The sequence below is a fragment of the Biomphalaria glabrata genome, chromosome 8 (genome assembly GCF_947242115.1).
Source record: "Biomphalaria glabrata chromosome 8, xgBioGlab47.1, whole genome shotgun sequence".
In the NCBI taxonomy this organism is placed as follows: Eukaryota; Metazoa; Mollusca; class Gastropoda; family Planorbidae; genus Biomphalaria; species Biomphalaria glabrata.
This window is the reverse complement of record NC_074718.1, coordinates 39067087-39084502: the sequence shown is the minus strand read 5'-3', so window position 1 is coordinate 39084502 and position 17416 is coordinate 39067087. Positions and strand designations below refer to the sequence as shown.

Below are 17416 nucleotides of genomic sequence, written 5' to 3'. Positions count from 1 at the left end.
TTCTTAACACTACATCACTCATTACACACTCTGATCTTACCAGCGGTAGGTCTTACTTGACTCTACATCACACATCAAACACTCTGATCTTACCAGCGGTAGTTCTTTCTTAACACTACATCACACATCACACACTCTGATCATACCAGCGGTAGGCCTTTCTTAAGACTACATCACTCATCACACACTCTGGTCATAGCAGCGGTAGGTCTTACTTGACACTACATCACTCATCACACACTCTGATCATACCAGCATACGTAACACTACATCACCCATCACACACTTTGATCATACCAGCTTACTTAACACTACATCACCCATCACACACTTTGATCATACCAGCTTACGTAACACTACATCACTCATCACACACTCAATAGCAGAACCTCTGTTCCGGTGCTTGCTAATTAAAACTTTAAACTTAAACCTAAGCTCTAAAGCTTCTCTTTTTTAAAAAATGTTCCCTCATGAATGTCCTTGCTTCTGTGTCACTGCATATTATTTGAACACAAGTAAGTCTTGTTAAAAAAAACAAAAAGTAAAAGTAGCAGTAAATCAGTAGTATCGAACAAAAAGTAAAAGTAGCAGTAAATCAGTAGTATCGAACAAAAAGTAAAAGTAGCAGTAAATCAGTAGTATCGAACAAAAAGTAAAAGTAGCAGTAAATCAGTAGTATCGAACAAAAAGTAAAAGTAGCAGTAAATCAGTAGTATCGAACAAAAAGTAAAAGTAGCAGTAAATCAGTAGTATCGAACAAAAAGTAGACATACAATACCAAGTACCATAACCACACGATACCTACAGTAGGTTCTGTACAGTTCGATATCCCCCTAATTTAGTGTATACTGCTTTCCATTAAACTTATATTTGTTAGTTACTTTTTAGTTTTTAAATGTCAGAAGGCAAAAAATGTTTTAGATTACCTTATTAACACAAAAAAACATCATCAATAACAAAGCAACATTGAAACAACATTAAACAACAGTAACTTCAACAACAAAACAACTACAACATCTGAAACGTCAACAAGACAACTTTGGACAACTTTAACATCAGAAATGTCAACAACAAAATATAAAAGTAAATGTCTTCAAATGATAAACTTACTTCAGCCCACCAAAAAATAAATAAATTATGCATTAATTTCATCCCTAAATCGCATTGTCCCTACCTCCATAACTAGCTTATACTTTTAATTTAAGTGAAAATAGTTATCCATCTATGGCCCGTTCCTGTTCATCTAAAACGTTAAAGGACAGACTGACAATTTGTTTTGTTATCAGCATGAGTACTCTCTCAGGGAAGAAATTGTCATGGATGTAGATGGCACTGCCCAGTAAGCTCAGGCAGGCAAACCTTTAGGCAACACTCAGCTGTTAGATCTCAGCCTCTCTCTCAGCCTCTGTCTCAGCCTCCGTCCCCCCCATCCGCTACACTTTGTTTGCTCTGGTCACCTTCCACGTTTAATTATTTAAACCCTTTCTTTTCAAAAAAAATGGCGGCACTTAAAGGAAAGTGTGAATGGGGTTAATGCGTGCAAATGTTGTCTTTAAATAGTGAACTTTTTCAACAAAATCCTGAGATGAAAAAAAACAAGGGAAAAAAAAGAGAGAGAAGGGTCTGGGAGGGTATGGGAAAACAAACAACAGGCCAACATGCCCAACGATACAATACTTTATGTGACTTCTCGTTTTGATAATCATATCTCTGGCTTTAGAAAAATCATCGGTGCGCTTCAAAGTAGCCGCGATGTGCAAGGTACTATATCACTCAAGAGCTTTTCTTCAAGGAAATGCCATATCGACATTCACGGCTGGTAAGCACTAGCTCTCGATCGCTCCTCATGGCGTGAAGCTGGAAGGCTTGGAGTCTCAAGATTTGAAGCGAGAAGAATAGCCAGGATGAAAGAGCACCGAACCAACAAAAAGCTCATAGAAGAAGCAGGCCTATCTGCAACTAAGCAAACCTACACATGCCACGTACGAGGCTGACTTTTTAAAGCAAGGATTGGACTTTATAGTCATCTTCGATTCCATAGGAAATGAGAAATGTGCTCATCTTAAACCACGAAGGAGGATCTATATATCTCTATCCATCTATCTATCTATCTATCTATCTATCTATCTATCTATGTATGTATGTATCTATCTATCTATATATATATATAAATAAAATAAATTGTCAATAACAAGCTCATCTAAAAAGTATTCAATGAGCTTATTTTTGTTCTTGTCTACTGTGAAACGAACCGCAAACTTTCAGTCTCGACAAACCATGGTTTACTGAGAATCGATTCACGCTTATAAATTCAGTTTTAAAAAAGTGTATATTTGAACCCCACTACCCCTCATTTCAGTACGACGCCGCCGCCTATGAGAAAATAAGTAAGAAAAAAAAATGAATAAGTTTTAGGTTTGGGTTACGTTTGCTTTTCTCCATATTTAGAAGCAGGTCAAAACTATTTTATTGTTCCTTGACTACTTGGTATCCATGTATTGATGACATCATCATAGTGGGAGATGTTCGCATGTAATGTTGTGGTTTTGTACAAGTCCTCTTTGCAGTTACTTTTTTTTTTATATTTCCTTGTTTGTTTCGCTGAGAAGCTCAAGTAGAAACATGATCTTGTTTTTTTAAATATTTGATAGCTGATTCTTTTTTTTTTCTTCTAAAATCTCAACCAATCAGGCCGTTTCCTGTCCGTTTTCAGAAGGAGGTCTAAAAGTAATTGATGATGAGGCTTATAGCAGAAATAGATACACGCTTGCTAGTGTGTGAAAGAGTTTGTGAGAGTGTGTTATAGAGTTAGTAGGAAAGTGTGTGAGAGATAGTCAGAGTGCGTGAGAGTTTAAGAGAGTTTGGAGTGTGTGAAAGAGAATGCAAGAGTGTTTTAAAATCGGGGAGAGAGAGAGAGAGCGAGCTTAAGTGTATATAAAAGAGTGTGTGGGAGAGTGTGTGTGAGAGAGAGTGTGTGAAAATGTATTTCAGAGATAGTGCGATAGATAAACAATAACAGTAAAACTATATTTCTAATCGCACAGATTTATTAGTGTTAGTCTAAATCTATTACAAATTTAATGACATTACTGATGCAATCTAATTGATACAACTACACTTAAGTTTTGTTTTCTTTGTTTTTATTTTAAAGGTTTTTTTTAGGGATTTTGTTTGTTTTGTAATGCCTTTGGAGAAATAGGGGGTAAAAGTTTATTTATTGTATATTTATACTGGTTCCATTTATTTATTATTCATGGAAAAACTCTGTTTAAATGTGAGGTGAAGTAATTGCAATGTGGTGAAGTAGTCACGTTGCAGTGTGGTGAAGTAGTCACGTTGCTATGTGGTGAAATAATCACGTTGCAATGTGGTGAAGTAGTTGCAATGTGGTGAAGTAGTTGCAATGTGGTGAAGTAGTTGCAATGTGGTGAAGTAGTTGCAATGTGGTGAAGTAGTTGCTATGTGGTGAAGTAGTTGCTATGTGGTGAAGTAGTTGCAATGTGGTGAAGTTCTCACGTTGCTATGTGGTGAAGTAGTTGCAATGTGGTGAAGTAGTTGCTATGTGGTGAAGTAGTTGCTATGTGGTGAAGTAGTTGCTATGTGGTGAAGTAGTTGCAATGTGGTGAAGTAGTTGCTATGTGGTGAAGTAGTTGCAATGTGGTGAAGTAGTTGCTATGTGGTGAAGTAGTTGCTATGTGGTGAAGTAGTTGCTATGTGGTGAAGTAGTTGCAATGTGGTGAAGTTCTCACGTTGCTATGTGGTGAAGTAGTTGCAATGTGGTGAAGTTCTCACGTTGCTATGTGGTGAAGTAGTTGCAATGTGGTGAAGTTCTCACGTTGCTATGTGGTGAAGTAGTTGCAATGTGGTGAAGTTCTCACGTTGCTATGTGGTGAAGTAGTTGCAATGTGGTGAAGTAGTTGCAATGTGGTGAAGTAGTTGCAATGTGGTGAAGTAGTTGCAATGTGGTGAAGTAGTTGCTATGTGGTGAAGTTCTCACGTTGCAATGTGGTGAAGTAGTTGCAATGTGGTGAAGTAGTTGCAATGTGGTGAAGTAGTTGCAATGTGGTGAAGTAGTTGCAATGTGGTGAAGTAGTTGCAATGTGGTGAAGTAGTTGCAATGTGGTGAAGTAGTTGCTATGTGGTGAAGTTCTCACGTTGCTATGTGGTGAAGTAGTTGCTATGTGGTGAAGTAGTTGCAATGTGGTGAAGTTCTCACGTTGCTATGTGGTGAAGTAGTTGCTATGTGGTGAAGTTCTCACGTTGCTATGTGGTGAAGTAGTTGCTATGTGGTGAAGTAGTTGCAATGTGGTGAAGTTCTCACGTTGCTATGTGGTGAAGTAGTTGCTATGTGGTGAAGTTCTCACGTTGCTATGTGGTGAAGTAGTTGCTATGTGGTGAAGTTCTCACGTTGCTATGTGGTGAAGTAGTTGCTATGTGGTGAAGTTCTCACGTTGCTATGTGGTGAAGTAGTTGCTATGTGGTGAAGTTCTCACGTTGCTATGTGGTGAAGTAGTTGCTATGTGGTGAAGTTCTCACGTTGCTATGTGGTGAAGTAGTTGCTATGTGGTGAAATAATCACGTTGCAATGTGGTGAAGTAGTTGCAATGTGGTGAAGTAGTTGCAATGTGGTGAAGTAGTTGCTATGTGGTGAAGTTCTCACGTTGCTATGTGGTGAAGTAGTTGCTATGTGGTGAAGTAGTTGCAATGTGGTGAAGTTCTCACGTTGCTATGTGGTGAAGTAGTTGCTATGTGGTGAAGTTCTCACGTTGCTATGTGGTGAAGTAGTTGCTATGTGGTGAAGTAGTTGCAATGTGGTGAAGTTCTCACGTTGCTATGTGGTGAAGTAGTTGCTATGTGGTGAAGTTCTCACGTTGCTATGTGGTGAAGTAGTTGCTATGTGGTGAAGTTCTCACGTTGCTATGTGGTGAAGTAGTTGCTATGTGGTGAAGTTCTCACGTTGCTATGTGGTGAAGTAGTTGCTATGTGGTGAAGTTCTCACGTTGCTATGTGGTAAAGTAGTTGCTATGTGGTGAAGTTCTCACGTTGCTATGTGGTGAAGTAGTTGCTATGTGGTGAAGTAGTTGCTATGTGGTGAAGTAGTTGCTATGTGGTGAAGTTCTCACGTTGCTATGTGGTGAAGTAGTTGCTATGTGGTGAAGTAGTTGCAATGTGGTGAAGTTCTCACGTTGCTATGTGGTGAAGTAGTTGCTATGTGGTGAAGTTCTCACGTTGCTATGTGGTGAAGTAGTTGCTATGTGGTGAAGTTCTCACGTTGCTATGTGGTGAAGTAGTTGCTATGTGGTGAAGTTCTCACGTTGCTATGTGGTGAAGTAGTTGCTATGTGGTGAAGTTCTCACGTTGCTATGTGGTGAAGTAGTTGCTATGTGGTGAAGTTCTCACGTTGCTATGTGGTGAAGTAGTTGCTATGTGGTGAAGTAGTTGCTATGTGGTGAAGTAGTTGCTATGTGGTGAAGTTCTCACGTTGCTATGTGGTGAAGTAGTTGCTATGTGGTGAAGTAGTTGCAATGTGGTGAAGTAGTTGCTATGTGGTGAAGTTCTCACGTTGCTATGTGGTGAAGTAGTTGCTATGTGGTGAAGTTCTCACGTTGCTATGTGGTGAAGTAGTTGCAATGTGGTGAAGTAGTTGCTATGTGGTGAAGTTCTCACGTTGCTATGTGGTGAAGTAGTTGCTATGTGGTGAAGTTCTCACGTTGCAATGTGGTGAAGTAGTTGCTATGTGGTGAAGTAATTGCAATGTGGTGAAGTAGTTGCTATGTGGTGAAGTAGTTGCAATGTGGTGAAGTAGTTGCTATGTGGTGAAGTTCTCACGTTGCTATGTGGTGAAGTAGTTGCTATGTGGTGAAGTTCTCACGTTGCAATGTGGTGAAGTAGTTGCTATGTGGTGAAGTAGTTGCTATGTGGTGAAGTAGTTGCTATGTGGTGAAGTAGTTGCTATGTGGTGAAGTAGTTGCTATGTGGTGAAGTTCTCACGTTGCAATGTGGTGAAGTAGTTGCTATGTGGTGAAGTTCTCACGTTGCTATGTGGTGAAGTAGTTGCAATGTGGTGAAGTTCTCACGTTGCAATGTGGTGAAGTAGTTGCAATGTGGTGAAGTAGTTGCTATGTGGTGAAGTAGTTGCAATGTGGTGAAGTAGTTGCAATGTGGTGAAGTAGTTGCAATGTGGTGAAGTAGTTGCTATGTGGTGAAGTAGTTGCTATGTGGTGAAGTAGTTGCTATGTGGTGAAGTAGTTGCTATGTGGTGAAGTAGTTGCTATGTGGTGAAGTTCTCACGTTGCAATGTGGTGAAGTAGTTGCTATGTGGTGAAGTAGTTGCAATGTGGTGAAGTTGTTGCAATGTGGTGAAGTAGTCACTCTGCACTGAGGCGAAGTAGAAGCAATGTGGTGAATTAGTCACGTTGCTATGTGGTGAAGTAGTCACGTTGCAATGTGGTGAAGTGGTCACTCTGCACTGAGGCGAAGTAGAAGCAATGTGGTGAATTAGTCACGTTGCTATGTGGTGAAGTAGTCACGTTGCAATGTGGTGAAGTGGTCACTCTGCACTGAGGCGAAGTAGAAGCAATGTGGTGAATTAGTTACGTTGCAATGTGGTGAAGTAGTCACGTTGCATTATGGTAAAGTTGTCGCGTTGCTATGTGGTGAAATAATCACATTGCAATGTGGTGAAGTTGTCACGTTGTAATGTGGTGAAGTAGTTGCAATGTTGTGAAGTAGTAACGTTGCAATGTGGTGAAGTGGTCACGCTGCATGGAGGTGAAGTAGTCACGTTGCAATGTGGTGAAGTAGTCACGTTGCAGTGTGGTGAAGTTGTCACGTTGCTATGTGGTGAAATAATCACGTTGCAATGTGGTGAAGTAGTCACGTCTACGTTGATCACGCTCAATAGCAAGAATAACCAAATGTTTCAATCTGTCTACGAGAATTGTTGACCTCAAGTAATTTGAGTTTGAGGCGCGAGAAGCTTCTTTCACCAGATTCCAAAATTACGGGATAATGCCGTTTTTTTTATCGCGCGTATGTTTGTCGTTTTCCATATTGAATGACACCCAAAATGACAATTTTTGTCTATATATTTCAGGAGATTTGTATGAGTTTTCTAAAGATTTAAATAATTTCCGGATATTTCCAGGAATGTTTCGTATATTTTGCAATTTCAGGAGATTTCCAAGAGCTCCTGGTAAATCGACAGGAGGCCGCAGGAAATCTGTTATAAGTTATAAAATGGTTTAATTTAATCATTTATACACCTAGAATTAGCACGGGTCCTATGAAAGTGCGGGGCCCACTGCAGTCGCATAGGTTGCAGTGGCCTAAGGCCGACCCTGCAAAATAGCGGCGTATGCTAATCCGCCGGTCGATTAGTCATATACATTTCGTGAATAGATCTGTCGGCCAAGCAAAGATTCTGTAACTTTAATAAGTAATATTTAAAGAAAACTATGGCCTTTGCAGGAGGTAGAGGTGATTCGGACTGTTAAATTTTTAAATGGTCATGCTCCTATAAGAAATAATTATAATTTAAAATGTGGTGGGGAAAATTTGTTGAATAAGATTTCTTTTAATTTCACGATTATGGAAATTCTAAACAGAAGTAGACATTGACTTTATATAAATGGACAATTTATGTTTATAATTTGGTTTAGGTATACACACATATATATTTTTTTCTTTGACTTTTTTTCTTCGACTTTTCTCTAAGCTTTTTGGTTGCTTGCATGGTTGGGTTACGTTCTGTACTTTATAGTAAGTAGGTGTATGTACTGGTCAGAGATTCTGTACTTATTTTCAGTAGGTATATGTATTGTTGAGAGATTATTTGTTACATCTATATCAGCATATCTCAACGTGGTGGCTGAGGAGTGAGCGCCAAATCGTAACTATTCAACTTCTAGTTAGTCATTATTACAAATTTATTAAGAAAGAAATGTACAATATAAGTAGTCATCCTTTTTTATTATCAACTGTTGTCACTTTTTTAGTATTCTTCACCAAAGCCATTAAATCAATTAAAGTAGAACGCTGTTTATCGGGAAGTCGGTTATCCAGAACGTCAAATATCCGGAATGCCTTTTTTCTTGTTTCACTTTTGCATTACGATATCTAAGTGCTCTTGGTGCAAATAATGATCAGGGATTATTTCTCTTTAGTAAAGATAGGCTACTATATGTAACGCTTCGTTTCCCGTTTATTTGTCTTCATTTTTTACTTGAATTTTATGTTTACTTACGGTACGATACCTCCTTATGCATTTTCTTTACATTGTTGGTGAGATGGATCGTTTAGAATATTTTGAAGTCAATTAATCAGGACCATCTAATAGACGGACTGACACGTTTCCCAATCAATCAAGATAATTGACGTTCGACTGTAACTTGAGATCTAGAGCTAGTGACCAGTGTCCAGTGATATTGGGTTCTAAGAACGAAGAATTGTGAAAGTTTCGCCTTTCATATATTTCAGACAAAAAAATTGATCTTTGTATCAGCTGAAAGTTCAATAGTAGAATGCCGACTATTGTATTGTTAATGTCTTATTAGTTTAGTAGTAATAAATTTAAGGACTTGTCTTCAATACAAGGTTAAGGATGAATTCAGTATATTGCGTGATTACGCAGACGCGAGCTTTCACATTTCATGATATCTGATGTAGACGAGGACATTGTCCACAGGGAGTCTATTTTAGATCTCCTTTCGTTATCGGCAAGTTTTTCTATTTCTGAACTTTAAATGTGTGTTCTGTGACCTTCGTGAGGGCTCTCGAGATATCTCTTTCAGAGGTCATTTTCTGCCAGTCCAATAGAAAACTGAAAATATACTTGCCTGTCACAATGGTCTCCCTTGTCAGTAATCTGCTATTAAAAGGCTTGGTGAGTACTATGAGTAGCCCTAGCCTACAATACGTTTATTCAAGAGACTTTATGTAATGAAATCTGGGTTTAAAACAGGTTTAGATATCTATTTCAGACGGTTGACGAGAGTGTCTTGTAGCCAGCACAACTATCAAGCGCCTTCCCCAACGTATTTCAGGTGCTCATTAGAGATGGGTGGACTCTGGAGCTTCCTAAAAACCTATCGAAATTCGAACTCGAGACTTTTCAGTGCGGAACCCAAACGCTCTAACACTCGGCCACCCCGCACAATAAAAAAAAAAAGATTTTAGATAATTTTTAAAACACTCGCAATTTTTTGGTACACTTGCAAAGAGGATTTACTACTTGACGTCCATCTCTGTTCTTTGTTAATGGAACATCTAGAATTTGTAAACAACTATGCTAAAAATTACGGGACGCAAGGGCTGAGGATGCAGCGTCCACGGTCACTTGATAAGTTGACCTAGCTAATGCAATATTCACACTGCTAAATGACAAAGAGTTATTGATGGCTTCTGATTTCATTTTTTTTTATTCGCTGCTTGAGCTAAATCTCAAGACAAAAATCGATGAATCATGTTCCGATTAATAATGTTCAATCCTTCTATTGTCTGTGTTTACAATGAGGGCTTTGATAACTAGGTAGGAATATGACGGTCAAGGAAACATGCGATGTCTTTATATTAAAACCCTTGTTTATTTATGACCTTTTTATAGCTCATGTCAACTGAAGCATGATGGTATTTTCATGCTCTACAGCGGCTGTATTTATGCTTTATCCTCACGAAAAGTTTGGAATATTAATTTTAAAAGAAAGTCAATTCCTACTTCATGAAGCTGATGGTGGTCAAGGTTTTCTCATTGTATTAGCTCTTTGTAATGCTTCATAATTGCAGGAGGTTCGCACAAGTTTTCCTATTTGAAGTATATATTAAATCAATATAAATTCACACCGTTGTCTACTACAAAAATAACCTTTTTTTAAAAACATAATTGTTCCAATACTTTTCCTTTGACAGACCATAAAATAAGGAAATATATTGTGTCATATCAACAATGTAGCTCAATCCTTCAGTATTCACAGATATGGCTAAATTAGTAAGGCTTAGTCCCCCTTAAATAATTGTAAACGCGTTCGCTCACACGCATTCTCCTATCAAGTTAATACATTAAACAAATATTTGTTGTAGCTAACAAATGAATGAATAAAAAAAAATATTCAAATTATTCAATTAATTATCGTTAATCAATTATTTCGTTTGATATTGAATAAGGGAAATAACTTCTACATTATTGTCACAGCATTGTTTGAGAGTCACTGTGGCATGCGGTAGTCAAGGTTCACTTGGAGTTTTTAATTATCATGTTTCACGTGAAAATTGAAATCTCGTTTTAATTCACATGCAAGCCTCGTTTTTAATCTGGCCACATGGTCAGACGGGCAGTTAATCTGTGGTCATCAGAGAGATTGAACGTACATTGAATGTTAATGAAAATAGAAGATTTGGAGCATGCGTAACAGTGTAGTATTGAGCATACGTAACAGTGTAGTATTGAGCATACGTAACAGTGTAGTATTGAGCATACGTAACAGTGTAGTATTGAGCATATGTAACAGTGTAGTATTGAGCATACGTAACAGTGTAGTATTGAGCATATGTAACAGTGTAGTATTGAGCATACGTAGGCTTAACAGTGTAGTATTTTAATTCTTTGGATTAATGACTTCTGAAATATTATTCACTGTGCCTCTAAGGCTGAATTGTGTAATGTTTATTTTATATTAATAAATGTGTACCGTCTGCAAAAAAAAAAAAAAAAAAAATACAAATAAAATTTCAGGAATTTCAATTCCACCCAACCCTTTCCTCCCAATTGTTTTCTTCCACCCATGAAGTCGTAACCAATTACGTGGAATTAAAAACCAACAGCCATATCGTATTGAATTTAATGGACGCACTAGGTCAGTGTTTCCCAAACGTTTTCCGTAACGGAACACTTTGCACATTATGAGTATTTAGCGGAACACTGCTTATTTTGTTTCAAAAGGTTAATTCACGTGGTGGCCTACTAGTTAATTGCTCCAGTCGTTAGTGGCGGAACACAGTTTAGAAAACACTGCTGTAGGTTATTTTAAATACTTCCATACACATGCCGAAATGATTTGATATTTAAGTCCCCAGTCTCAACCCCCCCCCCCCAAATAACTGCGTTTCATAGATTATGAATAAGAATGTATAGAAAAATCTTCTATACAGCTTAAATTCTTATATGTTGTGCTAGTTTAAATCAATTTAATCAGCAAAGGAAAAACTTTCTAGTCTTAAAAGAAAAAAATCCCTGATCTGACATGGAGTTCAACTAGGCTCTGGTTGATGTTTCACAGTTTGATGAGTAGATCAATATTGAGCCAATTTTTTCAGTCAGAGATAAAGAAAAGAAAAAGAATATGGTCTCCCACTCCCCTTGCGAATTATGGGACGAGTCCATAGCTGACCCTTTAGAAAGCTCAGAATACATTTCAGAATAGATTATTACTTTTGTAATATTGAACACAGCACTGAAGTAATTTTTGGAAATTGCAAGGATATACATTTCGGATCGACACAAGTAGGTGTCAAGTTGGTGTTTGATTTCATTTTAAAAGGACAAAAAACTTTAGTATTTTATGCTATGAAGCTATGTTAAAAAATTAAGTATAGGGTTTGGGTGCAATGTTTCATAAATTTATATTATTTTTTTAGGCAGGTTTCATCTTTAAACTTTTTAAGTTGTTTCTTTTAAAGCGTTTTCGCCAGAGGCGTCTGCAACCAATCGAAATTTATTATTTTTTAGTAGTCATTTTAATATCTCTGCCAACGTGATTCTACCCATCTTTTACTCATCAGCATGGTCGAATTCACCCGAGGACCATAACAGCATTCTGCATTTCTCTACAAAATGTCTTGCTTAATACGAAGATTATTTTTCGACGACCACTCCCATTACAGAGGCACATGCTTTAAATGTACCTGGAATTTCGCTATTATGGTGTTGTGTATCCGCAATTGCCGTTCTTTGGAGTCATCAGCTGCGCGGAGAGGGGGGGGGCAACTGATATGTGGGCGACATCATTCCGACCATAGCTAATGCCCAAGCGTTCATCTCATTTCCATGAGATGATCCGTAGTCACTTCACGACTAATCAGATACGTAGCATTGTTTTTAGTCATTTAAAATTAACTTCAAATATCATTTCACTTCGGACATCTCTCTACACATACAGCGTTCTCTGTGTCTCCTTAAGGCGCTGGTTGTATCGCTGTGCATGTGTTTAATGTTTCAATGTTGTTCGTGTGTTAATCTTTATTGAGAAAAATGGGATTTGGCTCTTGAAGAAAAGCGTGCCATACGAAAAAAAATGGACAGCTCCTCTACCACCAAAGCGAAAGTCGCCTAGACACGAAATATATGTGGACGAGAGTGTCTCTCCAAAACAGGGCTCCACAGCCATATGAAAAAGTGTTCGAGATGAACCCTAGTCGTGCTACAACTGAAGGAGGCCAACGATGAAAAAAAAACCACTTTATTGTTATTTTATAGTGGCGATGCTAAGGCAGTTGTACTTAAACCGAATTTCCATTTGTTTGGGTCAATTCAATTATCTTATTTTATCTTATCATTTTTCCTCTATCTTATTCTTATCTTTTTTATCCCTCTATCCATGTCTTCCTCTCTCTCTCTCTCCCTCTCAATCTCTCACTTAATACTCCCTGACACTCTCTTCATTCCTCTTTAATCTTTTTTCATTTTTCCTCTCTCATCTATCCCTCACTCTCTATTCCTTCATCTCTCTCTCTCCCTCTCTCTCTCATACAAACACACACAAACTTTTTACTCTCTCTTGTCATTTCAGACTACCAAATCTTACATTCAGACAGAGGGTAGTTTAAATCACATTAGTAAAGAAGCCGAATGGCTGTGCCAAGAAGAATGTCTCATGTGGACACGACTAGACCACAATGTAAATACATTCATCATATTGATGGGAGGAGCTTCTAGCCATCAGAACGCGTCTGTCATAAGTCACGTGACCTGCTGACTTACTAGCAAGGCAAATTTGTACTGGTAACATTTTGATCAGGGTCCATCTTGCGTCCAGAGCTGGACATTGGAGATCCGTCGACTGGACATATTGCGATGGCCCGTATCTCCCGGGCGATGATGAATGGTAATGGTCACTACGTGAAAAAAATCTTTTCTTGTTGATACAAATATAGAGTGTGTTAACTATGTAATGAATATGTAATAACCAAGGTGTCAGAAATGTTTACAAAGATTGTATCTTTATGTTAGGAGCAAAGCTCAACTCTAGTGATTAGTTTAACCTACTTCTATTCCACGCCGATGTTAAAACAAGCGGTCCGAGAGATTCAACTCGACTACAGACTTTCCAACAATCTACACATTAAAAAAGAATGTCTGTTATCTTACCAGACACATATAAAACTTAATGTCTTTCACTTGGTCTGCGTCACCTATTTCTCTCACATTCAGTTCACTTCTACAACTTCCGGCAGCGTGCATTAACCCCCTTGCTGGCCTGGATCTACTTGTCCTACTTGAGTTTTTTTTTTATATTATTTTTTTTTTTTCGACGCTGGTTTGTGTTAATTTTTTAGTTTCAGTCGTTTACCTTTACTTCAAATATCCTGAAGATGTCCAGAAGTCCAGCAGATTCGTTTGGAAAAGAGTCGATGTTTTGAAGCAGTGGTGCCAACTTTTCTTTTTCTGTCTGAGGATAAAAACATTTCTGACGCTTGTGTCATGCACCGTCTCTCCAAACAAGAACAACAAAATATTCCGAATGAACCGATCCTCGGTGCAGAACTTTCGAGGAACTAAGTTACTATAATTCTTATACGGATAAGGATAATGATGACTCGCAGTAGACAGAGAGTTCAAAGTCAATATTTATCCTATTAGAGAAGGAAGACTATAACAGATTTTCGCAAAGGAGTAAATAGACAGTTTTGTCAAACTTACATTTTTTAGGGCCGGTTATCATTTCTCCACTTGTTTTTTTTTTGTTACGCCCGTGGGTCGTAGTTTGGACCTCACTTGTGAAATACTCATTGTTATTTATTAGCTGTACTATGTTTTAAAAAATCCCGTACAGCTCCAAGAAATGACATCGAAGCAAGTCTATTATCCAAGTTACTCTAATTCTTATGAAAATTTTAGTTATAAAGATAATTATTACTCTGTTTACTTACAATAGTCAAAGAGTTCAAAGTCAATCTTTATAACATCAGCGTACGATGAAGGTAATTATTTTTCACCGAAAAGAGAGAAAGAATGCAAAACTAAGAGATAGACAGAAAAGGAGACAATTGAAAAGAGAAGTGATTGAGAAAAGGGAAAGAATTGAGAGAGAATAGAAGACATACAGGAGGAAGAGAAAATATAGAGAATAGAGAGAAAGAAAGAAAACAAAGAAGATGAACGAGAAAGAAGAGAGACTAGATAAAGAGAAAGAAGAGAGAAGATAAGGTAGAAGAGAAAAAGAGAGAAGACAATGAGAAGGAAAAGAAGAAGAGAGGATAGAGAGTAGAAAAAAGAAACAAAAAAATAGAAAGACTAGGCTCTCTAAATGTCTCTTGCTAGTGGGAGGCTTCTTACCTCGCTAGCAGAAGAGTTAAAGCTGAGCTAAAGTATCAATGACATTTAGTGCGACCAACTATTTTTTTTGTAGTGAAAGTCCTTCAGATTAAGATGCATTATTTGAATTAAGTGGCAAAACACGCTTAACGCTTCAATTTGCACTTTAAAAAAAATGAAATAAATACTAGTCAACAAATATCGTTACTTTTAATACTAATCAGGACTCTTAAAGCAACCAGCTTCGAACTAAAACCCCACTTAAATATCGCCCTGGGGACTAACTGGGTTTAGTCTCTTTTTCTGAGATTTCCTACTAATTGTCCTATCCAGTAGCTCATAATTGTTTAATAGGGTAAAGAAAAAAAAAAAACCAACACATTTTGGTTCACCTACCAGCGTGTTAGCACAAGTGTTTAATTGGCGCTCAGCAAATTAAACAAGATAGAAAACAGTTTACTCTTTCACTTCTGCTGTTCAATGATTTAATGGAAATGTAAATTGAATGTATAGTTGGTCATGTCTCTACGTCTGCTGACACGAAGACATGAAATGATGCCACACTAACGATGACCTAGATCAGAAAAACACACACGCACAGACACACACACATCCTTAACTATCTTTAGATAAAGGTTTTGTAGAAATAGATTTCTACAAAGAAAAACCCTTTAGAAGACAGGTGCAGAAGACTTTAAGACTTGTCTACTCATCTTATAAATTACAGACCTGACTTCAAAAGAAAAAGACTTCCGGCGGACAAAGGCTTTGTCTGCATTAGGAGTGGCAAGTTATTCAGGTCGAAACTGGGTCTAAGAGGCAATTGAAGCACTGCACTCGACCTTACGGACAAATAAAGATTATTATTATTAATCTTCGGAACCGAAGACATTGCCATTATTATTATTATTATTGGTCATAAATCGGAGCTTATTTATACGTTAAATTATTTTTATAAGACGAAGGAATGAAGAAGACATATATACAGCTGATTAATATATATATATATATATATATATATATAAAGAGCTTCATAATAAGAGCGTTATGATAAGAGCTAGATAGGATTTTCACAATCTTACACTTAGGACGTACGTATTTTGTTTGTTTTGAATGGACGTCTGTAATTTATAAGATAATGTCTTATATCCTTGCAACTATATGTAGACTTGTACGCTATGAAGGTATTTGCTATTTCATTCCCACATACTGTCCTGAAAACGAAGATGTCTTGGCATAATCTACATCAGAACTGAATGAAACTCTCTTTAAGAAGTCGAATTCTTAATATTACATTTTAATGAGTCCAAACGACACACACGTTTGCTGATATATTTTTTTGTTTTCAAAATCCATGTTTTCCTTTCTCACATTCTAGAAATATTTTATTTTTGAGCATTGATTAGGTTCTGATTAATTCCCATACACTTCCCTCTCACCCTCTCTGGACTGTCACTCCATCTTCCTCCCTTCCTGCTTGAAGAAAGGTATTTGCTCTCAGAGTGAAGGGTATCGATTCTGTCTGTCTGATAACTTCTCCGAGTGGTGCTGTATTAGTAGGTGTTATCATACGGCCCTACAGATATTATGTCATAGGAGAGATGGAGTTCGGGGTAGACAAGTCAATATGAAATTCGCCGTCGATAGAGGGAGGCGATTCAATCAAGTTTATACTTTCGTTTCTTAATTCGGTACATTTTTTTATCAGTACATATTTTATTTTAAATATACCCAAGGTTGTTATCGCCGGAAGTGGTAATTTTTGTAAGCGCACCATTACCTATGAAATGTTAAATAGTCTTTGACAACTAGTTCAACTACTGACCTGAAAATGTGGTCCGGATATTGGGCACGGCGAACTGTTACCACTGACAGGAGAAAGTGCGAACTACTGGCACCTAGAACGGTGGGTTTCGAACGGGGCAGGGGGGCTCGTTAGCCTTGGTTGGCTACCCACCTAGACGAAGGGCTCTGAATCATAACCTACGATGCCTTGCGGCTTTGACCAAGCGCGGTGAGGACTCGGGAGATAACCCTAAGAGAAAACTCAGGAGCTGGGGACCTTTAGGCAGCTTGTAACACATGGTACTTCCACCAGGCATGACCTGCGACGCGGTTGATCCCCCATTGTATCAGATACTTCTCTTTCGTCTCTCAAATCTGTAGTTTTTTTTTTTTTTTTTTTTTTAAAGGAAACCTCAGAATTTGCGCTATTCAGTTTTAGCTTTATCATCATAGGAATCCTTGGGCTTTATGCCTCTTTTCTTTGCCTCTTTTTTGGGCTTTATATGCCTCTTTTATGGGCCATCTTGCCTCTTTTGTGGGCTTTTTTTTTTTTTTTTTTTTAATATGTTTTTATTTGTAAGTTATCATAATTCACAAGTATTAAATCATAAACAATTGAAAAGTGATTAACCTAAAAATATAATAACAGTAATAGAAATATTATTTAATATCAAAGACATACTACCTAACCAATGAACCCCCTAAAGACAGAAAAATGATACAAGTATACTCTACTCCAGAACAATCAACACAATATCAGATATCCCTGACCCCCAACACCCTATTTCTGAAAAACTACATGAGCATTATACAGGTATATGAAAATCAAACTAGATAATTCTTTACCCTAAAGTCCATTATTTTTCTAAACGTTAATTCCAAGTGATTAGGATCAAACACCTTATTATTATGTAGACATTTGAGCCAGGTAGCCCAAACAAGATTCCTGTATTCGGAAACAATAATCAAGTTAAAGTTATGTATCATTTTATTTTTTAGTTTTGGCAGCTTGTTTAAAATAATAGACAAGTTAACATTTACATAATTGCCACAGTTTGCTTCCAATAGGTCCATTACAGTACTTCTAACTTGAAGGAATAATGG

General features: G+C 37.5%; 1 protein-coding gene across 2 annotated transcripts in view; it reads left to right on the top strand.

Moving 5' to 3' along the window:
- LOC106058259 (guanylate cyclase soluble subunit alpha-2-like) overlaps positions 1-17416 on the top strand; it is a 176003-nt gene that overhangs the window by 35626 nt on the left and 122961 nt on the right. The window lies entirely within an intron of this gene.